The sequence below is a fragment of the Cephus cinctus genome, unplaced genomic scaffold (assembly GCF_000341935.2).
Source record: "Cephus cinctus unplaced genomic scaffold, Ccin1 Ccin1_scaffold0160, whole genome shotgun sequence".
Classification (NCBI taxonomy): domain Eukaryota; kingdom Metazoa; phylum Arthropoda; class Insecta; order Hymenoptera; family Cephidae; genus Cephus; species Cephus cinctus.
The window spans coordinates 2496225-2521563 of record NW_014332886.1 but is presented as its reverse complement, the minus strand read 5'-3'; the positions used below and the strand labels follow the sequence as shown (position 1 = coordinate 2521563).

Genomic DNA, 25339 nt, shown 5'->3' with positions numbered 1-25339 from the left:
TCATGCTTTCACAGAAATGTAAAAAAATTCAAGTGTTGCACTTCAATTGGACGTTACTGTATATAGTGCCTTGGGCATTCCTATAGAAATGAAGCGTGCAACGTGCTTATCTGCAACAGCGATGCATTTGAATAAAAGTGAAACATATCCATACGCTATGCATATACAAATGCACTTAAATTGCAAATCGTAAAGGAAGATGCGTAACGATAAAACCTGCCACTTTTACGGTCCGGCTCGCTCGTCATTGTCAGTCGACCGTATAATACGCCAAATTGAATTTCGGCACTACGGGCAAATGCTTAATGACGATCGTTAGAGATTTAATCATTACACGTGAGCCTTACGGGTCGATACGTCAGTAGTGTATGTACGTATGGAAATACGTGTAAAAAGCCGCGCAGGAATGGAAGCCGCGCGAAAATAAACAGCAAGATAAAATGTGCGAGACTGTATTCGTCCCGAAAGAAGAGACGTGACTAAGAGAAAGAAGACGAGAACAAAGGATCAGCGAGATAAAGAGAGACAGAGAGAGAATAGAAAAAAAGGGGGAAAAAAATTCGAAAAAAAAAAAAAAAAAAAAAAGATTCGCGCGCTACCGGAGGTAAGGCGTTTGGCCGTGGTCATCTCTAAATACCGTGTCATTAATATAATTGAATCATTTATCAATGACAATGGAAATATGTTGAATGAAATATGCTCGAGGTAATGGCCGCCTTAAAAAGTCGAAATGCCCCCCCGGGGCCTCGATCGATAAAACTGGCGTATCTATCTTATGGGTCGCCCAGCTTCGAAATCATTAAGCCAACGTCCGACTCGACGGACTAATACGAGCGCTTGAAACAATCGGTTGTGGCGCGCAATTTGAATCATCGTTCCTCGGTCGTACCGATATCGCGAATTATGTGCGAGAGCGCCGAGTATTTTTACGGCAAATGTCGCCCGACGACATTCCCGTTCGATCGCTTCGACGAAAGGTCGAACCAGTCGGTCGTTGCGGAGGCTTCTCGCCTCGCGAAAGTGCCCCGTTACGTAACGACTGCATGTTCAATAACACGAGTACGAAACGAGACATCGAAAAATGGCCGAGACGCGAATCTTCATCCATCGACCTAGAGACTATTCGATGATAGAAAAAATCCTCACTATTACTGCCACTCAAATTTACGTAATTTCCTGCACAGAAAATCGACCAGACTTCGTACACTGTTATTGATTAAACTAACGAAAGAAAAAAGAGAGCCAGTCATACCGAGAATCGCAAGTTCCCAGGAACATGGATATTTTTACGTACGCGTCCTTGACGAAAAATTCGTCATTCGCACTGCTCGTAAATGTTATTTCTCTGTCAACGAGTCGAGATGGAGCCCAACGTCGTATACATATATCATTACGTCCGTCACTATTAAATTACCAAAGACCAGTCTCACCGAGACACGAGGCACATGTACCAGAGCCTGTGTAAACAGACGGCCCGAAAGACAGGTAGAATATATTCGTTCGACGCATGCTCAGAAATGGTAGGAAACGCGGATGACCTAATCCGGGCAAATATAATTTCGTACGTATCGGAGACGCAGAGCGGTCGTAAGGATAAATGACTTTCGAACGTTACGAACGAAGCGCAGGATTTAAAATGTGTAACTCAAGCTCAGTTCACACGTCCGAGCAGCGGCACGCGTTACCAACGATCTACGTCAAGCCAGACAATTGACGTGAGCTCGTAATCAGAATGTAAAGGCAAGAATAATGAAAGATAATTGCGAGTGGTTTCTGCCTCGCCTACCAGCCGTGTCGAGGGGGACTTGCCTACTACTCCTTATCCCTCACGTGCACACAGCTATGCCAACGGAGAGCGAGCAAATACTTGTGGTAAATTATCGAAAGAAGATCATTTGCTACGGCCGCAAATAACTGAAGTCAAGGTATCAAAGGTGGGATGACGCTTTGGGCTTTTAGCGTATTACACGTTCGTCCTTCTTTCACGAAGGTGGGTCTACGGTCGGGCGTTATTTCATTGTAAAATCCTATTGGGAATATCGATTATATGTTTCTTTACCCGAGACAGGTGTTATGCGGGCTACAAGAAAGTACTTGGTGAAAATAAGAAATTGTGCACGTGTATCGAGCCTCCATTTGTCACGGTTACGGATGACTGTAATGATATATTTAATGCAGCTTCGAGTGCGGTCGTCATTACATATACGTGTAGATAGAGGCAGTCCCACTTGCGCCGGCGTTCAATGTCAGCGCAAAGTCCTCGGGCACGGTACAAAGGTTCTCCTGGGAAGTCATTATGTCATTCTGATTATTTGTCTCGGATGAGAATCGCGTCAACCGGTGATCATCGCTCTCCGACAAAACGTACCAGTTCTTTTGCCTATCGCCGGAATGACGTTATTGTCCTTCTCGTTGAGTCGAGCGTGACGACGATCGTTACATTCACGTATAGGAAACGAGAGTGACAATGGAGATCGACGTGCGGCGTGACGATGGAAAATTATATGACGATTTAGAGATTAGATATTTTTCGGGTAAAGGTCACAGCCGAAGTTATGACCCGGCGATAATTTCTATGACAAACGGAAAGTAAGAGAAAAAAAAAAAAAATTCTATTACGCCTATAAATCTTATTCACAAATGGAGCACGAGAAAATCGATTGGAATGCCGTGGAAATTGATAAATCCTGATTTTTCATACATTAAAAATTATAGATCACCAAATTAATGACCCTATGACGTAATCCTTAGAACTGCATCAACCACGACAAACTTTTCTATACCCAGACCCAAAAAAAATGCTATTGTTCAAAAGTTACTGTGTTCAACCAAACAGCGTTTCTGTGACATCGTGAAGTTTAACCGATCAAGATGTTTCACTGGCTGGACTTTCCTACGAGCGAAGAGACTGAAGGGCGGAAAAACCGTTTAAGAAGGAAGGAAAGATGTTCTCACGATGTTCCAAGATCGCACGTGTCGTCAGATGCCAGCGAGTGTGCATCGTTTACGCGTGTAATGCGTTCTTTATGCGTTCTCAGCACGTAACGCACTGCGAGCACGGGAGGCGTTTCCGCAACGGTCCGTTGCGCAACCAGCGCCAGAGTAAGAGAGAGAGAGAAAGAGAGAGAGAGAGAGAGAGAGAGAAAAGAGTCCCACTGAACACTCCTGACGTAACCTGCTGTTCAGGATGAGTCGTGCATCGCGCACGGTGCACATGACTGGTACCGAAGATCCTTTAGGGATAAGAGAGTCAGGTCGTAAGAGATTAATCCTTATTTGGTAACGATCCCATTTGGTGGGTTCTTATTTTTCTGACCGAAAGATAGAAAGTTATCAGGCTAATATTTATATAGGAAGTTTCAAAAAGTGGCAACGGTTAAGGTATCGACAGGAACACGTTTGCCGTTCCCTGTTCCGGGCGACACCTACGTTCTGCACATTGCATAATCCATCATACCCTATGCGTTACGCAACTGCGTGCCAGATGCAGGCAGCGAGTGGAATGCGCACAGTGAAAATGCAAATGTCCCTCAATCGCGGCCGGATCTCTGTACCAGGATCAAGGACCGCTTGCGGCTGGTTATACATGTATATATGTATTTACATAGTTATAAACACATGAGTCCCTTGAGACGTTTGAGAGAAGGATGTTGCGGAGAAGATATTTAAATTTTTGCTGGACCACCTGCCAAGAAGAGTTAACCCAAATCTTGTTATGGGTATAAGAGGAAGGATCAACGACATCATCCCCCTTGGACCAGGGTCAGGGAGTCCTTCTTTGGGATTGAGTATTACGTAAACGACAAGCGTATTCGAGAGACCATCCCAATTGGTCCAAGGAACCCGCGCAGCATCCCAAGCATTCCCGGCACCACGGTACTGTCACTCTCGTACGAAATTACAATCACGCGCGGCCATTTAAGATACCCCCCTCCCCACCACCTCTTTGAATAAAACATGGATACATATCACAAGAACACGGAGTCTTAAATACTTTTAGATGAGTATATACATACGTCTAGTGTCTGAATCCGAATTTGAACTTTTCTGTTCTAAATATATATACAACGTCTGTAAGGAGGTACTGTCGAAATTTCGTAAAAGATACGAACTGGTTTAGGGAACAAGGATGCAAGTATACCTATATTGGCTACGTCCAAGTATTTCCATGCAAGAGGATCCTGGTGATCGCTATCGACGTGTCATGCCCCAAGAATGACCTAGCCGGGACATTACGATAAGGTTCTCATGCGTTTACATAGTTCTACGTTTAACGTGCTAGTACTTACCAAAACCGGACAGCCTTGCCGCCGAAAATCTTGGAGTATTAACATAAATGGTAATTCCGCGCGATACGCGCACGAGAAGGGAACAAGAAGATATTTAAAAAAAAAAAAGGGAGGTAATAAAGAAGACACGAGTTGGAGGAGGATATTAAAGACAAAAAAGAAAGAAAAAAAAAAAACTTGAAAAAATGCTTGTTTGTGCAAGAAATAAAATCCGGTATCTCCCTTCTCTCGCGAACGTACTATGCTAATTGTCATCGGTGTCCTAAGACGGGGACATCTTTCACTCGATAAACCATCTAGGAGAACAGCGTGTGATGCTGGCTGGCTCGCCCGAGCAATTTGAAAAATGTCAATTGACAATATCATCAACTGGACCACACTTTACTCCCGGGTACGAACTTCAATAAGCTCTAGAATCTCAATCAAAACGTAGAGTCGCACCATTGTCATTTATGCGTTTCCTGTTCCTACGTCTGCGCATGCGCTAACAATGCCGCCGAGATGAGATAATCCTTTTGCTCAGGCAGACACGGCATAGGTAGGTAGCATCTATACGGATAGTAAACGTAAAGCGGCGTTCATAATTTTAGAAAAATCGCAAAAATTCTCAACGTCAATTTTTCTGTAAAAACACCCCTCTCTGTGTCTACTATAAAGGTGATAAAGTTCAAAAAATTATACAGCGTCACATAAAAAAAAAATTTAACGTACAGTATCAATGGAACTATCCTCTCGTTAAATAACACGGTGTGAACGGTGCCATAGCCATGCGCAACTGTACCGGTAATGAACAATCGCGTGTAGATTATGAGCCTGGCAGGAAAACGTGGCTATTGACGAAGTGGCCATAAATATCGGGACACGTCGGCTGCACGGAGTCTCCTCCAGGTACGGACAACGGGATAGAGCATCGTCGTGAGCGAATAAAAGCATGGGGGCATACGTAGGACATACGAATCGTGAAGTGCGCATGCGCGCAGACATACAACAAACTCTCCATAGGCTACCAAGCAGGAAATGTCTCAACCACGGTTGAACTGTACGATTGGCTAGAGGCCACTGCGTAAAACCACGTACGACAACCACGCGCAAGTGGTACTGCGAAAAGATATATTCGTTTCTACGTACATACGTGGTGAACCGTGAGTTATGTACCGAATTCCCCCCCGTGGACCATGCGTTACGCGTATACAATAGAGGTAACTTTGAGCCTGGCAAATTATCCAATGATTAATCATTCGCAATGGATTTGATTGGGTCTGATTAATTTAATTCGAAGTACGATATGGCATGTGGTACACTTGAGGATACATGGAAATCAAAAGGGAATAAGATGGAGAACGAGTGTGTACAACCTGTATATAGTAACTGACGCGCAGTCATGTAATTTCCTGGTATAAATCATAAGTCCCTAGCGTGAAACCTAATGCGAACAAGGTGGTAAGAGTTGGGCCTGAAGTATGGGTCGTAGAAAAAAAAAAGATGGCGAGGATGCGAAAAGGTAGACGCCTCGGTTGGAAAAAGTCCCGGTTCACCGGTCTCTGGTTGAGCACTTACGAGCCTAACCTAAAGGCAACGGTATCGAAGAGTCTACATTGTATCTATATAATATTCTAGATCTGTATACACAGCATGCGATGTTATGGGAGCGAGACAAGCGGAAGTCGATACCGAGATTGACTTTGTGTGATTAATAATAACGCACGTGGTCGAGAGTCCGGAGACCCTGATGACCTCGGCATCGCGATCCAAAACAGTTTTCGGCTCATTTTTTTTGAATTTGCCGCGCCGTCACGGAAGAATCGAAGTGGAGCGCTCGAAGCGCACGGCAACAGTAGCGGGCAAAGTTCGTACCAAAGTAACGTTACGTTTAAGCCGCTTTGCGTGATACTTTCAAAGTTTGATGGATTTCACATATTTTTCTTATACGTCTATATAAAGTTTGACGTATGACGCAAATGTTCGTAGAACGTGATCGATTCGGTAGAATGGGTCATTGACTGTGTCAAAGTGTCATCGAAAAGATTAATATAGAAAAATGGATGGATCCTTTTCTGCGCTACGGGGTTCCTCGATTGTCAATAGGACTCGCATCTGAATTTTGTCCATGTTAATTCACTGGCCATCGAGCAGTGTTTAAAGTGATTCACGGATGATTCGCGCTAAGGCGCCTTAAGGTGTCATTCGCGAATGGCGTAATCTGTCGAAAATAGAAAATGGACACTTCGTACCTGTTGCCCGAGAGCGTTACTCGGGGTTACTGGCCCCAACTTTGAGGATCCTTTTAGCTTCCGTAATATAAAAAAAAAAAAGAAATTCTCTTCTACAGACCATACTAGAATTTTATTCGTTATACATATTATTAAAATAAACAAAAATTAATTACCTATCCACGTCTTATCTCTCGCGTATACATATAATGAGGCAACCGTTCATCATTAAAGCGCAGTCACATACGATATATCAAGATACCAAAGCCGGGATACCGACAAGTTTTCACGAGCCGAGAGGTAAAACTTTCTGTCGTCATGTAAGTATCGGCGAGTGTGCACGCAATGATTATTTTCAGGACCACGGTAATAGATGATGCGTGCCGTTCTGCGTAGCACAGTTACGATACCCGAAGCAGGGCGAGTCTTAAGCTCCGGGGGATCGAATACTCAATACACGATCTGCTGCTTTCCTCCTCGCGATTAATTGCAATTGCACCATTGCTCGGTTGCTCAGCTGCATGCCGGCCATTGGGCAATGCAACCTGCGTGAGATATTGCAAATATTTTTTTTTTACCAATAAATTATTAAAACCGACTTTTTTAAGTTTTCATCAACACTTTCAACTTCTTTACACTGTATCATCATATTACCTACATACTGACACGGAACATGCATACATCTCCGCAGTCTTTATCCTACGCCGCTCGATACTTAAAGCGTCTTAGAATTGATTAGTTTTCGCGTGCTGCGCGACGACTGGGATTCATAAGACCATCTAAGTCACGGTTGTAGCAAGTTTATTGCAAACGGATGTGTTGTTTACAACACGCTTTGCCGTACTACGGGAAGTCCATACGTATTGCAAGGCATAATGATCAAGGTTCGTTTTCTTTTCGATCGCCTTCGGAGCTAGTTATGCTTAGAGGAAAAACGTCCTTCAAACCGAAAAGAAATAATGAGGGATGGATGACGTGTATAAATGTTGGGCCTCAGGAATTCCCAACGTAGTACGAATTGTCAATCTCGCATCGGCTTAAGTGAAATGGAATGGAACAGGGCGTCGCGACGGATGCACGTCGAGAGGCCCCAATCTACACGTGTACGCGTGTACACGTGTGTAAACGAGAGACGGGGACACGAATGAAATCTGTCAAGTGGAGCAACGAAGGCGCGCAATGCCTAATTTGTTGCTCCGTTAAGCGTACGGGCGGCGTCTTGTCAACGTTTGGAGTGACATGGCCCACGATTGGGCAAGAGAGAGCCCAGCTCCTTCTGATTTGCATCGAGCGTGCACAGAGATTGAGATCTTTGATTTGGTCCTGGAGTGCGTAAAGATGCAATTAAGCTCTGACGGATGAATCCAGCCTCACGCAGAGTATAATGCGCCGCGATGACTTTGAATGACTGTGACAATTTTTCATCCTGTCCAAATCTCATCGAATCTTTTTCTTTACGTAGGAACATCAATTCCGTCCACATAAATGTATTGAAGGGTAAAAACATTTTTCTATTCAATTCACGATCGTGAATGATTCGAATGTCCAAATCAGCGTATAAAGTCACTATAGGCTGAGACGTTACCGTACGGGACGATGAAAACGTTGCACAACGATGATCGTCCATAAATAACACCCACGCCATTCACACGTACGTCATTCGAGTGCCTGGACAGTACTGCACTCCATTTAACATAATCATCGGCTTGTGTCGCCTACTTCAAACGTTAGCGTAGTCGGTGAGGAGTCAACGAGAGAAGATGTAAGCAAGCGAGAGAGAGAGGGGGGGGGTAGGGGAAGTGAAAGAGATGGGGGGAGGGAGAGAGAGAGAAGGAGAGACAGACAGATTGGTTCGTTGTAATATCGTAAAGATGAGAAAAAAATGGATTTAAAAAAAATGTTAAAAATAATAGAAAAAAAAAGTAAGACAAACGAAAGAAAGACTACGGTGCCAAAGATTTCAAAAGAGTCGACGTATACATTAGTCCTGAGATCCCAGGAGAACGTATCGATCGGCCGATTAATCGCATCGAAATAACGGCACCTCTTAGACGTCCTTTCTTCGGGTCCAGCAAAGGCATAATTTATCCCAGACATTAAAATCACTCGACAGACGTATTTGGCACGCGCCAATATAAAGCAGCATTTACAAGCGGACGCGCGTCATGAGTTAATATGAAAAATTGAATTTTTTTGAAATTTTAATAAAGTAAAGCTGCATCATAATGATAACCTAAGGTGGCGATTCGTCGAACGGGAGATCGTCTATAAGGAGCGCATGATTATTCGTAGAATCAATTACGTGTATCTACCAGCTAATGATCATTTAACAAGTCAGGTATGACATGTTGACCATACGATTTTGCAACGACTGCAAATAAGGTGCCAGTGGTGCAAAAGTAAAGTCAAGAAAATATTTACGATAGGCGAGCCGAGCGTATACAGTTTTACGTTGGAGCGTGTCGTAGAGAAAATCGTGCAATGACGTAGATTATATCGGGTGAGCCAGGTAAGAGAATCGAGTATCGGCAAGGTGCTGCAATTAAGTATTTTCCAAATGGTCGACGTTTAAATCGTTAACGTGGCCCGGACAAATTGTATGAATTTACAAGATTTTTTCCCCGAGTGTCGTGTGGACGTGGCCTAGCGGCAAGCAATTATAATTTGTCATGACAAACGCATAACTACGTAACGAGTATTGCATTGCGTTAAATGCGAGCCGAGAGCCCGGCTTCCATTAGTGGCACGAAAGGAGGACAAGTGGCCGAGGTACCAGTGCACGTACGTACTTCCCCCCACTCGACTTAGTCCACTTCTTTTTTCGTTTTTCGCCGAAACGCTTAACGGACGAATTGAAATTCCCACGCAGCCGATTAAGGGATTGGTATCCGATCGTCGACATGCCAGTCATTGCCCAAGTTCGTATATGAATAAAGGGGAAGAAATGGAGAGTGAAACAAATTTTTTTCTTTAATTAAACCCGATAAAAATATTTTTTTTGCAATCTCAACATTTCGTCATTTATCGTACAATTCGTTAAATCGAGAGAAAGGCGTGTCAGAGGGACGACTGTAAGTCTAAGCCATGCTGGACCAGGCTGCTGGAGAGTAAAGTAGGAAGTGCAACCTGCATTGAGAAGAGTAATGGTGGCGTTGCACCTTGGTCCCTATAACAACAGCACAACAACATCGGCTTGGCTAACAAGCTATCAGGAGTAGTAGACACGTTAAGAATATATACAGAAGTAGGCTTCTTACTGTATATATATATATATCAGTTTCTTACACAATGCTAAACCGCGAAACTACCGATCCCTTGTGATTCATTAAAAAAAAAAAGAAGTATCCTGACGGCAGCCTTTTGACGTAACATACGCATATAGGTATGTGCATATAATGTGGTACAGAGTTAAGGCCCGGCAGCTCTTTATGTACTTGGCATCCCAACGAGACGGGTGTGTCCGAAAGCACGAGACAGGTTGTAATTTTAAAGGCTTTTTATTGCAACCTGAAAGGGTTGTGATCTTTCAAGTAATTTTTTTTCTTCCAAAATTAGATAACGTATATACCCGAAAAAAAGTATGAGCTTGCTTGTAATTAAATATCAAACTTTTGCTGGTAAAAGATTGTTAATAGCTGCGCAAGTAACCGTACTGTAACTATAATCTCAAAGTATACCTAGCGATACAAGTTGATCGGGTTAACGCAAGCATGACTATTTAAAAGGATTACAAGAGTGAAACGTTACTTTTGTGACGCCTTGTACAGCGAGGATACCTATGTAGGGATACAGCAGGTAGGACCGGCCTTGGTCCAATGACCTCGCAACCAGAACTCAGACCGACAACCACGTTCGGCTCAAGAACCTTCGAATGGAGAACACATCATGCAAGTCAGGTTGTTGAACTGCTGTTTTTGATTCGAGGACCGGCAATTATTTCATGGCAAATTTAACACTCGCCGAATATGCCAATTTTTCACGTTACTTATCGCACGTCGAAACCTTCCCGATTCGTCACACGCAATGGATAGGAGTTTAGAAGATAAAACAGGCTCTAAGTGTCCTAATCCCATAACCCCCACCCGGTTAAAACCCCTCTGATCAAGCCATACAGCCATAACAGAGACCAAGAATAATGTTTAAACTTCACGTGAAATCTCCTTAAGCAGTAACTACTGTCTTTACATTAGCAAGCCGATCAGAAACGTTTATCAGGCCTGACAACATTCATTTTAAATACCAATAACTTCGAAGCACAGATACCAAGTATGACACATCCGGTAATGATGATTTTCAAAAAATTTTATAAAATTCCACAGCAGCTCGTCAGCTGTAATATAGAAAATTTATATTCTCATAAAAAAATGTAGACTACCCTTAATCGTTGAGGGACGTCAAGAAGAAAAAGGGGATGCTTCGATGTTCATAGGGGTCAAGTGCATTCTCAGGCAAAACGATCGGTTCGTAGCCATCGCTACCGGTCACACTGGCAAGGCGTGACGAAAAGATCAGTCGACTTTATGATGTCTCTTTCACGGAACATCGCTTGCCCCGCACTTACCCCACATTTAGCCCCATCCGCGTTACGGACGCGTGTGCAGCCATCACCATTTCCATATTCATGGGGCGCAGCCAACGTAAATTAATATACACCGAGTAACGCAGCCCACGCGCCTACCCAGAGTTCGTCACGCGACGTACCTACGTAAAGGTACATACATACCTACTTGGTGCCGCCTTTGGTATAGCCAACACAAGCAAAGCCAAGTTCGAGCTTTATTATTAGCGGCGTACACGTAACGCCTTCTCTCGCGACACTCACCGGCCCTTCTCGAACATTTTATCTATGTATCCTTTCCCCACCCTACAAGCCATTCTGCAGCCTTTAAGCCATCCTTTCGAATGATCAACGCCGAACACCTACACCGAGGGTATAAGTCCGAGCTTTGTCAAACAAATAGCCACGACCATCCACATTTCCTTGGTTAATTACGTAAATACTCTATAGTAACCAAGCCGGACTCCCAACGCGAAGATTTAATCTGACCTGAGCAGAGAAAATAATTCCATAAGCAACGTTAACGCAATTTCACGATAATACAGAGTTCCTAAAGAGATCTTGGAACAGCCCAAGATCAGTATGACGGACCGAATGAAAAATTCATCTCAACGTTTACGTTTAGTTGAAAATTTTTTTTTTAACGTAAACAGCAACCTAACGTAACCGCCTCCGTGTTCTGGTGGCAGGCGTAATTCACACTCCGGGAGTCCGTAAACGCTCGTAAAATCGCAACGATTCGTCTTCCGGCTGGTTCGCGAGATTACGATCTCCTCGCGTAATGCCTATACGTTGTCGGGGGGTTAGGCCGGGTTATCGTTGCTACATAGAAAAAGGTGTTCGGTATCCAGGGAAGTAAGTGAATAATATATCCACTGTGTGTCTTTCGTATCTACCCGAGAGACGTTGCGTTTTATCGATCTCGTTAATAGACACAGGGAAATGTCGACTGGCATTGGCGCGGAGAAAGCTACGTAAACCAAAGACAGCAATGCAGCTGCCGAGTCTCGGTGGTTTACGGGACATTACGTAAGGCACCCTCATTCTACGTCCCTGATCCCTCGAGCGCCTCGCGCCGAGCAAAAGAATTTACTTATTGGACACTCGAGTCGATTTACCGTGATGCGACGCGGTATGAATATAGGAAAAATTTTAACAAACCGATCATACGGTCATTAATCATCGATTTCATTTACGTACGGATACAGGTAAACAAATCTGTGAAAAGCAGCAACGCGGTATAGAAGTACCTAACCTAAACCGTCTGTCGACCCTAACGTATCAATTGTAAAAACTCATACGTGGCGTGTGTATGTACGTACCGACACAAAAAAAAAACGTCATAAAGCCACAATTCTCTACGTAGGTTATGTAGTTGCTTGGAAGCAATTAAATTATTTTGACCTCTTCGCTTATACTTTGTTCCGTGGAGATTTCGCGTCCGGTCGATACTGGCGCTCATTTCTCACCTGTCGGCGTAACAATGCAACGAATTATAACCACGATAATAATACGTCGATCTTCCCGAAAATTCTTACACGTGCTGAACGATCGCTTTGATGATTCTTACTTCCACGTACGGTACAGGATACGTTGTGGTACCTGTATGGCGGATACACTCGACCACTGTGGCGGATAGTACAGTACCGCGAAATGCCAACTTTCTCCTGGTATATATCGGTTTATTAGTGCAAAACGATCGACGCGACGCTACTGGCATAGGAGCAAAACGATCCTTGGTAGAAAAACGAATCTAACGAAACTCACGTGTCTGTCGTATGAAAATAAAAGAAATAACATTAGAAAAGATTATAACGTACGTGGCAGTCGTGATATCCGTTGTATAAGCAAACCCAAGAAATAGTCTACGGTCCTGTGCCACTGTGACCGGTATCAAACATTGGCCTCCATAGTAATCCGGGCTCCTCTATTCGGCATAATGATCGGTAGGCTATATGAAGCATTCGTTAACCGCGTCCCGCGCAATTAAGCAAATATGGCACGGGACGATAGAGAGCTTAATTAATTAGTCCCCTCGGTCAATTAACCGACCGGCATTAATCGTTTGTGTTGAGCGTGCATGTGGGACAGCAACCACGCAAACGAATGCCATACCAGAGCCAATGACTCCGGATGACAGCCCCTGAAAGTGCGGATAGTCGATCGGCTTTCCACTTAATCATTTCCACACAATGAACCCTCCGGACGCTACGGACAATCCGATCCGTCCGGCAGTTCGGTATGCGTCGACAGCGACAAGCAATCGCCAATCGATGACCGGCATTGTGCGATTAATTTATCGGCATCGATTCCAAGAGACAACGACCCTGACCCTTGTCGATCCTGTGCGGATTGGATCGAATCGCGTTGACACCTGTCACGATCGGTTGGCTAGACCTCAGCCTGACTCTGACGCAGCCGATACTGCAGTTCCGTACGAAACTGCATTACCGACCGAGCTCTTGTTTAAGCTCTCGCTTTCACTCTGTATATAATTGTATAAGGTTATGATGGTGTTCCGCCACGATGATCCCGAGGATGTCTGACCTATGACTGCCTGAAGGATTCCTCCACTTCTGACGGGTAGTCATGGCTGTGCACTGTGCACCAACCTATCAATCATACCGTGACATTTCCCTATATGCTGCAAGTGGGCGTGCAGCTGCGGGGTCGTCACCTCTTGAACCGTGCGAACTTGTATGCAAGTCGAAAACTATTCGATACCTTATACCGCAGTGAATGGATTGTCCATGTGGAAGTAATACGGAAGCACCGACTTGAAACTGTACACGTCTCTTATTCATGCGCCGAGTATTTCTAGGGATAAGTAAGAATACAGAGGTCAATGGGAATTATTCAACTTTCCATTATGACTGTTATATACGCGACCATACATAATTCTCGTTACTACTGTTTCTGAATAACAGAGGAAACCGCCCTGTAGTTTGCATTCCTATATTGCCCATCTTCCATACGCGGTTGGTGCTTACTTTACATACGCACGCGTATATGTAATTTTACATATCTATGTACTTGTACGATCACGGGAGCATGCAGATGTACATAAATCGCTCATACGTGACACATATGGGTTTTTACAGCCAAGTTGTCCTCGCACGTAACACACGAGGTGTTTGATGAACGCGACACACTTAACACTGAATCTGACATGGATGGCATCGCTTACGTCACGAAAGGTCAAATCAACAGTCCATACGTGGACATATATGTAATTTTTGGACGAGGACTTTGAACTATAGATTTTTTCTTGATAATCGAAAATTTTATTATTTTCTACTTAAGTCTACAAGTTTGCATACATCATTCATGGAAGGGGGTATTCAGTATTCAATAGTCAGTAAACAATTATTTATTGTGCAGTGGACATGCTGCTGATCACTAGAAAGAAGTATAGATAGAAGCATAGCCAATGAGACTGTCCTGTACTAAGGGCAAAGTTTCAAAATGCATGACCAAAGTCTAATACAGGTATAGTTTAGATACACGCCTGATATGCGCTGAGTAAAACATAAATACAGCTTAACATAGCCCCTCATACGAATGTTCATGCCAAGTAGAAAAGAAAGAGAGAAGAAATAGTCACTTACCAGAGGATCTTAATTTTTCATGTGAATAGTCCACTGGTCCAGTTCATCCTTCGGCACTCGCGATATGTTCACGCAAAGACTAAACGACCGTCGCGATTATTGTTGCACAACGCGCGTATTCGGATACCAATTAAATAATTACTTATTACGATGACGCGGTTTTTCGCGCGCGGTGAGGAATTACTGCGATGCTTACGTCATTTTGGAAGTAGAGGGCATAGGTGGGGGGATGATGTGAAATGAGTTAAAATCCCGAGACAAAAAGCTTCCTTCCTTTCCTTATGGCTGACTCCTCCAATGAGATGTGCCAGAGACAAAAAGCTTAAAGAAAAAAAAAAATGATTATACAGACAGTGAAAAATGAAGACCGGAAGAGAAGAAAAAAATCACGATCAGCCCTAGTCGAGTCGACCGCAACGAATCACTTGGCAGCAGCGACCGACCGGAAGATCCTTAACCCATCTACAATTACGGTTACAACCTATATCACTTCCCGCCCACCTGCCGAAACTACGATTAGACGTTACCAGGTGACTTTAGGTTCAGCCGATACGACTAGTGGAGTAGCACGTGCGAACGCAGACGGACGCGATCGCTCCCCTAGAGAGCGCAGTAGAGGATACTGACTCCAACCCACGTCACGCAGCCGCTCAAACCGTCTTGGCGTATTTCTTACGCAGTTGACTGTGGTACCAAAGTGTTATCGCGAAGAAGCTATAGCCCAGCGGAAGAAATGGGGAAAATAGGTAACACAACGAAAGAGAGAAAGAACAGTGAACAACATACCTTAGAAAATTAATGAGAAGAAGTGACGAATGAATCACAATAGAGAGAGGGGGAAGATAACGGAAGAGCTGAAAGACGCGACGACGTCCAAGAGTTCGATACGGGACATCGGCTCTCGGAAGACTAAACTACAACCCAACATTTACTTCCAGTCAGTACCACCCCCTCCTACTTAGGTCTTGATCGTCAAGCGCTGCCCTCCTGCGACCAATTTTTCAATTACAATTTATAAGCACGATGTCCTGCGATGTGGATGCAGGTCGACCGGTGCCTGACAATAATCCTCTAAGGTATAGGTGCGACGCTCCCTGCACCGCTCCAAAGTCTTTATTGGCGTAGATAGAGTTTGCTTATCTACCGTGCCTGTCATTTAACTGAAAATTAATCTGATACTAGGCATGTACGAAGTGCACCAGCTCAGTAGTGTAGTACGATATAGTCTGGTTATCTATACTTCTATTTGAGTGATCAACTGCAGATCCACTGCATGCTAACTAACTTTGACTCGGTGTATTTTTACACGTGTACGCGAATAACTTGATCTACTGTCACGAAGGTAAGAAGAAAAAAAATGACGTTTCCCGTTTTCTCTCTTACCGATGGAAACGAGCACTATGCTTACGCAAGGGACATACTTCTAAGATTCGCAGAACGAAGGAACAAACACGGCGATCCTTTGTCACACAAAGTATGTAATTCTCTAGCAAGCGTTTCGCACGAAGTCATCGCAATTCGTCGCGTTCATGTAAAGCGTCAAAATGCATATGGTAAAGATCACGTATCCGCTGGACTCTCTTTATATAAGCACCGTGCATGCGCGTACCTATATGCGGATTACCTATTAGCGTAACATGCGTGCGGCACGCTTGGTTGTCGTGTGGGACGGTGCAAGGACGCGTTACGAAATAAGCCTCCACCTTATATATACCAACACAGAGTAAACTTAGTCGTCGGGACGCGCCTCTGGTGCCTCTTTGCTATAAGGGACTTCTTTGCCGTGTGTGACGTCGCGACACGACACAACACAGCGGAGACGCCTCTTGCGCGACCCGAAGACCCACGCGTCTTGCGAAACACTATATCCAAGGTAGACCAGCTTGCAAGTGCGTCGCGACGTCCTTTTGTGCTCGACGCCCTCGTGTCACATGGATCCACATTTTTACGTTGGTTCTAGAATTCTTTTCTTCCGGTCCTATTTACTTATCATTTTATCGAGACTCATTGAGCTAGCCACACTTGAGTCCACTTTTAACGAGATACGTTTTTACAGATATAAAAACGGAAATGTAGATAACAGGAGCAGATGAACGCAGAAGCGAAGGAGATAGGACTAGGGGGAGGTAGGATAAGGACGTCGGGCAATGTACTTATCCAGATTGATCGTCGCAAACATGTGGGTGGGATTTGCCTAAGGGTAGAATTGCATGAGATACGTGTGTACACACATGGGTTCGTATAAGACCCGATCTATGAACCCGCGGCGTATCGGAAGGTACGAAGTGGCGCATGAGTAAGATTGATTCCCTTCATTAAGGCTTGGAGATAATTAAACGCGCATCATAATCGAAAAATAAACAGCGCGAACGTCGCAAGCGGAACGGACGGTGCTAATAAGAATAAGAAGGCCCCCGCGATGTTTGCGCACTGTACCTGTACCGGTGGTCCCCCGGTAAGACTTCTTGATGTCCGTGTGCGCACATTAAAAAGACGTTATACGTAAACGCCATGGTGAACCTCGTCGAAACTAGAGAGCTGTTTATAGGAGCTGCTTTAAGGTTAGTTAGGGCGGCTTTCAAAGGGCCGGTCGACTGGCTCATCCCGGCGCGAAAGAACTACATAGAAAGGAGGCTCGAGGCAAGAAGGAAATTGCGTGTTTCGATGCTCGACTCTCTTTCTACGTTGCTACGCGTCCCTTTCCAGCTGAACTCTTGCGCCTGGCAATCGTCATCGTCATTGTCGACTTCGTCTTCGTCGTCGTCATCATCATCATCATCGTCATCATCATCATCAACGCTATCGTCACTATTAGCTTTATCATTATTTTACCTGCTGGACCTCCCACCTACTGTGGCAATGGCTGACCACTTCGACATTCTTTTTACTCCTCGTCGTTCTGCTGCCGCCGTGCGACCGACCACCGGCCGACCCACCGCGGCTCGCCGCTTTTTTGTCGCGAACTTGCGGACTCGCCCGCCGGCGCGTATATACCACTCGCACAGTTTACGAATTAGCAGGACGAATTGTACCACCGGTCGCTTCGGGCGAACGTGCCGTCGCTTGATTTTCGACGATCGCGGAACAAGCGGCACGAAAATTAAGGGATACATTCTATATAAATAGTATAACTATATATGTATCTTCTGCATTCATGCTTTACCTCAGTACTTGCGTACGTTTATACTCTTGTTAAATGCGAATTTCCTGCAAAATAAATAATACTTGAGCATGCAAGGTTGTTCCGTAATCAGTATGTTTAACCATGCATTTATGCAGTACTTGTAAGATGAGTCTACGTACACAATATACGTACCGGGGGAAATATCGTGGAATGCTAAGTAACGCATTGGGATTATGATTTAGTTTTTATTTTAAATATCTTATTTTTAATAGCTTTCGATCCCATTGCACGATTGCATCGAAGGAACGTCACGCGAACTGGTTACACTTATTATATCCATTACGTTTCCGTGAACCACAATTACACACGTGTCAATATACTGGCGTTACGGGTGTCTCGAGCTGTAAAAATGAAATCTTTTATCTGAAGTTCATCGAAAATTCCTACATGAATCGGTATGCACCTACTCTCTGTGTGTATACTGCATATACAATACAGAAACTAGAAATACTCAGGGTATAAGGCAGAAGGTAGTCTTCTAGGGAGTTCTCGAGGAAGGCGTGGAAGTGCGCGAGAGGCTTGCGGATGCAATTTAATTTCCCCTTCGTCGATATATCGGCAGCCGAAGCGGTAACGAAAGCGAAAAGAAATCGTTAATTACACTCATCACCGATCGCCCCTTAGATACGGACGGTTTACTTCGGAATTTCCAGAGATCGAACGTTCGCGATTACGGAAATTTTTACTGATCGGTTCGAAGAGCTTCAACTGCTTTGCGATCCGCGCTTTGATCGTAGACACGAACCGGTAGCATTTTGCCCAAGACGATCTATCTATGTATACCCTACAATGCGTATATACGCATGCGTGAATCTGTGACGGATCGGCTTACAGCCTTGCCACGCCCACTCAGTGGATCATAGTGAAAAGGTACTTCGTGAAAAGAAAAATGTTAAATCGATAAAACAACAGAGAGTGTACGTATAGCGGTGATAGATAAAAAGATTAAGAAAAAAAAGATCGATAACACGGTAACCGATCCCCTTTCCGGCACAGACGATTTACCGCAGAATTCTCAGAGATCGAGTTCGCCGATACAGGAGCCTCCACGAGGTGACAAGATGACCTTCGATCTTAATAAAAACAACAAATTGCGAAACCGATCACTGGATGTATCTCGCAAGCGTAATCTTACCTGCCGATACTCAATGGCGGATCGGTCACTCGGTCGGAGAAAAAAGAGACGAAAAACAAAAGCGTATAAAGAAAGCCACGCAACGGTATCCTACCGGTATGACTTTCACCGTTCGCACGTTTACGTAATCACTGTTCGGTGAGAAAAGATCGAGTCACTTACTTCCTGGATGAAAATTCCAAATAAATTCAAAGGACGTTCAAGATTGCCACAGTGCATCTCATAACCTACAAATCCCATGTATCCGTTAGTATAACCTACAGCGTTACCTACCGTGCATTCTACCATAGTACGATGTTCACCAGGCAATTTCGAGTGGATAGAACCATAGTGGCAACATGCAAGGCAAGATAGAAAATAGCGTTCGAAGCGGCTCGGATAATAATTTCGCGGCCGGCAAAGGCCGGACAAAGTGTACACGGTGGCCGTGTAAAAAAAAGGCGTCACGTTTCGCGTTTTCTTCGCCGTCGGGAGGAAACGACGCGGAACGAGAAGGCGAGGGAGAAGGGTATAGGTAGCACCATTCCCTTCCCAGAAGCAGGGAGGAAGGGCCCTCTTAGCCAGTGTTCGCTCTGTTCGCTGTGTTCACTCCGGCAGGAGTGTTAGCAGTGCTACGTAGCAGTGTTCGTTGCGGTCGCACCAAGAAGAGAGCTGGCGCGACACGACTGCTCCAAGATCTCCTCGTCCGTCCTTATTCAACCTTATCCCTTGGATGTGCGGCGAACCGATGAACGACCTTCACTTAGCCTACACTTCACGTAGCAAAAAGGAGAGCAGGATGACTCTCGAAACATCAGAGGACTTGGCTCCCGCCGCTACTGATATCAGCCTCCTATACCAATCCGCCCCGTAGCAAAATTGCAATGGATTCGTGAGGACGATATAGTTATATACATTACATAAAAAGATCGGATCGAGGTATACTGATTAAATTAACGAAGAAAATGAATATAGCTTTTTCCCCTTAAAATTATGACACTTATAAATTACACGAGTTTTATATACATGTTGGATCGTGATTACATGATGATGCGGCGCAAACCTAGCAGGGTCAAAGGCCTCCATTAGCTGCCACACCCTGTACATAAAAACGGGCCTTGTTCCGACTGGCATGCGAAATCTGGCTATTGTCAGTGGCAAGTGCGCGTGTCCCATATTCGATAATTGGTATTACCCATACGATGAGCCGAATCATGTCTACAAATGCTTGATGCCTGCTTCTGTTTCTTTTTTCTTTATTTTATTAACCTTAACCCATAGAATAATATCGAATACACGTTCTACATCTAAATACACAACAGTCGCATTCCATAAAGCGTGCACTTAGCGAAATCAAAATACGAACAGAATGGCCGTCCAAAATACCACCTGGATATTCAACTAACACAAAGTCATCTGAACTCTAAGATTGAACGTTTCGACGAATGAAAGGAACACGCTTCTCCATCTTGGTCAATCGTGACGTCGACCTTATGGAATGAAGCGGAGGTAGAGAAAGAGAGAGAGGAAGACAGATATATGCGAAAGTGTACAAGAAAACGAAAGATGCCGAATGAACTAAAAAGTTAACTCAGCGAAAGACTGTATGGAGCCGTGGAGTGCGTTAAAAGAGTAATAGAACGAAAAGACAGGAGGGAGAGGAGAGTGTGGCAGGGTCAAGAATCGAAAGTGGATTTCCGCGCGTGCAGTTACGGCGGGGAGGGTCTATAAGCGTGCTCGGGTTGCACGTGCATGTGCACGCGATGTGCAGGATCTGTCTATCGTTACCCCCGATCATCCGTGAGTAAAAATCAGTCTTAGAAATCGATCCGTGTTCCGGGGTTAATGCACTTATTGCCTGACCAGATATCTATTCGTGAGCCAAAAAGTCGAGAGATTGTCAGGATTCTTATTGCGCATGCGCAGAACGAGTTTTGGCGTATCCTCATAAAATATGACAGTTTACGTACATCTTATACGAAAAAAGAGTCTTATCCGATCCCCTCCAAGTTTATACGCATCTCTGAAACAATTATAGCGCTCTTTGAAAACTGTCACACAGATATACACTCTCGTTCGATTATATCGCGTCTAAATGGTCGATAGCACTCAGGCAATAAGAAGTCATTGCAATTAGCATCCTATCGCACACAGTCCAGGAGTATCGCTACCACGCGACAATATATTAGTATAGCTTCGCGTCAATGAGGATTCCCGCACAATATCACACACCGAGTGAACCTTAATGAAGCTCGTCGGGACGTCCGATTAGCCGTAAATAAATTTTACAGAATATGTTTTATAGCAGGAGAATTACGAGGTGATACAGAGACGGTAGTCCGTGTAGTGTGGATTTGTACAGAAAGGTCCGCAAGAGGTCTCTAGTGTGCAGGTAGTTAACAAGCATAGGAAGTACAGTGTTGACTGAATCGTCAGCGACAGATCAAAAGCAACGAGGATAATAGTAATTTTCACGAGGCACACTCGTATGCTGAGAATATTCTTAGTGTGCGCTGTATGAGTTTTGAACGAAATAATATGAGGGTCTGGCACGGGAGAATGACGTGGGAAGAGAGAGACGGAGAATTCGGACAAACGCAAGATAGAACGGTACCGCGGGAATTAAAAGTGGCGCATATTTACACTGGGTCGACGTACGAACAAAGACGCGGCAGCAAATTCCCGGAGGAGCATAAAATGGCGAGGCAACCGAGCGCCATGGGAATCGCCGCTAATAGCCGCTTAAACGTAAAGTTGTAAAGCGACGTGGGCTGCTACCTTGGTTGCCTGACCTAGCCTAGACTCGAGCCAGGCCTAGGCTAAAGGAGGGCCGAACCATAAAATTTCCTGAGGAACGCGACGAAACAAAAGACTTTGCGGCGGATGTACACAATACCTTCACCTACACTAGGGACCTCTACTTTTCTATTCCTTTTTACTCCTTTCTCTCTTTCTCTCCATCCAGTTTTCTCCCTTGCACACTCTCATCTCGCGTATCTACACTTGGCTGAAGCTGGTGCGCCCGCCGAGCCACGTAAATATTTAGGTACTAACGCGTGCATGGTAACCTGTTAGCCTTTTCTACATATTAAGCATGTACTACCTGTAAGTAGGTAGATACGCTAATGGCCAGACTGGCTGGTATCTACCTTGGTAATTTTCCTGTGGATCCATCTTATGTAGAACCCGATCCTTATTCAAGGATGCTAAGAAATTTAAACGTCCTTCTGTTATACCGGTCGAAGTGAATTAGAGGGTTGGTCGGGACGCAGTCGGCTGAGCTGAAACGAACCCAAGGAAATTCTTCCAGCAGTGATTTTACGATGCCTCCAGGCCCCGGCACCTTTACCACCGTGGATGATGGCACCCTGAAATCTCTCGATTTCGAAATTGAAGGTGATAATGGAAAACTTTACAACCCTCTAAATTTTAAATATTACCCAAATTCTGTGCCTTTGAGTCATATTGAATTATCTACTTGATCCAATATTCACTGCTATATATATATATTTATATATAGATTGGTATATAAATGAATTGTATCTCTACTATCTGTATCCCCTATACGAACTCAAGCTCATCCACTTCCTCTCATATATGGCTAGATCTCTTTCGCATCCTTCTGTGGATCGCCCACGCCTTATTGCCTACGCAATTTTATTCCTATGCCATTTTTCTCAACTCCGTGAACAGGTTCCATTGCGAGTGGCATTACTTCGATGATCTACGGAATGTCCGCTCTCGCGGGTACACAGCAATTCTCCTTTGTCTTTGATACAGATGTTAATTATTTCGTCAACCACTATTATACCGATACATTGTCAAGCTACGTGGTCCACTAAATAATGGTCGCCGATTAGACGAATATTTATCTGCTTTTTCTTCGACTTTAGCATGATTATCCAGTTTCATAGTGACACAATGACTAACAATTAGGTACAATAACATCGAGAATGACGTTTCAAATAATACCATAGAGTTTGTTCAGTCAAGCAGGATAAAATGATTCTTTTACTCCATTTTCTACTCTCATCCGTTTTTTATGTCCGAACGACCGCGATTTCTCTACTTGCCTTTTGCCATTGTAAGGGACATGAATTATTTGCATTTATTTGAATTCGATAACAAGAAAAAATATCACACCGACCCAGAAAACATCGATTCTTACTGATTCGCAATAATTTTATTTGTCGCGTCAATTAATATCAATAAATATACCATTTACGACACGTATGTCAAATATTACCTGAAACCAATGACAACAAATCTGTTACCAAGACTCGAACCGAGAGCATCAAATTGTCCTGGCGCCAGAGGTATCATCCGTTTTTAAGGTTGAGGTCGCTTACGTAAGTGTCTCTCAGGTGCCTATTTACCCGACGCGTTAACGCGGTTACGCTAAACGTGCCGCAAACGTGTCACCGGGTTACTTAAAACGACCTGGTGAAACTGCGCAACGATTACATTAAAGAGAGTGCCTGGCAACGCTTCCCCTGTGCTATGAAAATGACGAGTTAGCGTAGCGGCTTAATTGCCCGGTGGTATTTCATAAGGACCGAAGAAGGCACCGAGTTGGAAGGACGAAGAATTAAAACAGCGAAATCGTGACTGTATCATTACGACCCGCGATCTCATCTCTGAAGATTTTTAACGCCGTCTAGCCACTGCCTATAATACAGGTATGCCATATATACATAAGTATATAATAGATCCATGTTAAAATATAGAGCGAGTTATATTCATCTCGTCATGTCTATTTACGGATGAGTTCTTCGAAACGCTGTTATCTGGATGGAGGATCAAGTGACAAATTGCCGGTGAGCTAGGAACACTTCATAGGATCACGATGTATTTGAAATTCGTGCGTGACTTGCGCACGTATACTATAGTGCGAGGTACCATTTCCAACTATTGGTCTGTTGACTCCGAGCTACCTACACGTGACGGTTACACGTATAGAGATACCACTGACGTCATGCCCCAGGAGAGAGTAAAAGTTAATGTCAGACTAACAATGAGCCAGCTCAACTCTCGAGTAGCTGAATAGCGGAGAGTTGTCAGTTACTTGTCGATATCTTAAGAGACAACGTCAATACGATGAACAACAATAACAACAACAAGAATCGTATAGCGTCCCACATGTAATACACGGTGCACCCACTGGCGTGAACATAACGTAGGACCATCTGGTCTTGGTCAGCAATGTCACATGGTTAACTATGCACCCTACGTGCAGGTCGCACCTACACGTGACTTCTAGGATAAAATAAAGGCTGACAATAAATTGTCAATACTACATGGTTGGGTACTTGTGGTATATAATAGTTAGGTGTCTGAGTTCAAAGAGTACCAATTGACTATGGGTACTATACGCGTTGTTTAGTATATGGATGAAATTTAAGATTTTTATTTATAGAGATAGGGATAAAATATTGATATTTTTATAATGCACGCTCCTACCTGATTCAGTGTGTGTAACGGATGCTCCTCTCGGTCATCAAGAGATACAGTACAGCATCAACCACTTCACACTTCCTCACAGACACTTCGCGAAGGTCCTTCGCTTCCCGATAAATTCCCACTGTCACTGGAGCGTTGGCTTCGAGTAAATACACTCTTGGATCCTGATCGATCCTCTGAATGTGTCAGGGATCTCTCCTGGTACAAGGAACGACCAATGGAGTCCTGACTTCTTCGCTGCTATCAGTCTTCATTTACTAGGACATCCAGAAGGACCAGCAAACCCTTCGAGGAATCAAGGTGATCACGTCGTCTTCTGCTACGAGTCACTGACCATCTGGACAAGGTGGAATAGAGATCTGATCTGGAGTTCTATAAGGATTCTTTGATTTTAAAAGAAATCATAGAGTTTTGTTTTTTCTGTCATTTATAATGTCCTCTCAATGGTACTGATGAATCATAGTCAAGATCTTCATTGTTTCTTATCTTTTACTTGTCGATTATCTTTCTCGGGCTTCTTCGTTGTGATAATTTTCTAATTTTTTATGTCGCCTTATTTTCTTTTGCGCGACAACTTTATGCCAAGTGGCGAGCACAGAATCTCGCGATGGCACGGGCCTATGGTCTCGGGAGTACTGACAGCGGTCTCCGCTCACCGGAGTAAGGTACACCTTACTACCACTACGCTGGTATTACTCTTTACCACCACCATCACCACATTCTACTACCTCCGGATCCTCTCTCGATCCTCTTTTCCATGATGCGCTCTGCTATCTTCCAGCCTCTCTGCCGCCACCAGAATCCCTGCCAATTCACCTTCGTTTTTCCTCTGATTGCTTCTTCCATCTCGCCACCTTCCTCGTGCCTCTTATTCTGCACGCTCCTCTTCATCTTTATCTTCTGTACCTTCGTCCCA

The 25339-nt window shown here is 44.2% G+C and overlaps 1 protein-coding gene across 5 annotated transcripts in view; it reads right to left on the bottom strand.

Moving 5' to 3' along the window:
• Positions 1-25068, bottom strand: part of LOC107263679 — a 103928-nt gene extending 78860 nt beyond the window's left edge. Inside the window, exons 1-2 of one of the 5 annotated variants that reach the window (XM_025081061.1) lie at positions 24424-25068; positions 14666-14986 (exon numbers count right to left, since the gene is read on the bottom strand). The gene's annotated coding sequence lies outside the window, so the exon portion shown is untranslated. Of the gene's footprint in view, positions 1-14665; positions 14987-15451; positions 15578-24423 lie in introns of those variants that run through there. The other 4 variants (XM_025081059.1, XM_025081062.1, XM_025081063.1 and 1 more) reach the window with 4 other exon arrangements.
• Between the last annotated feature and the right edge of the window lie 271 nt (positions 25069-25339).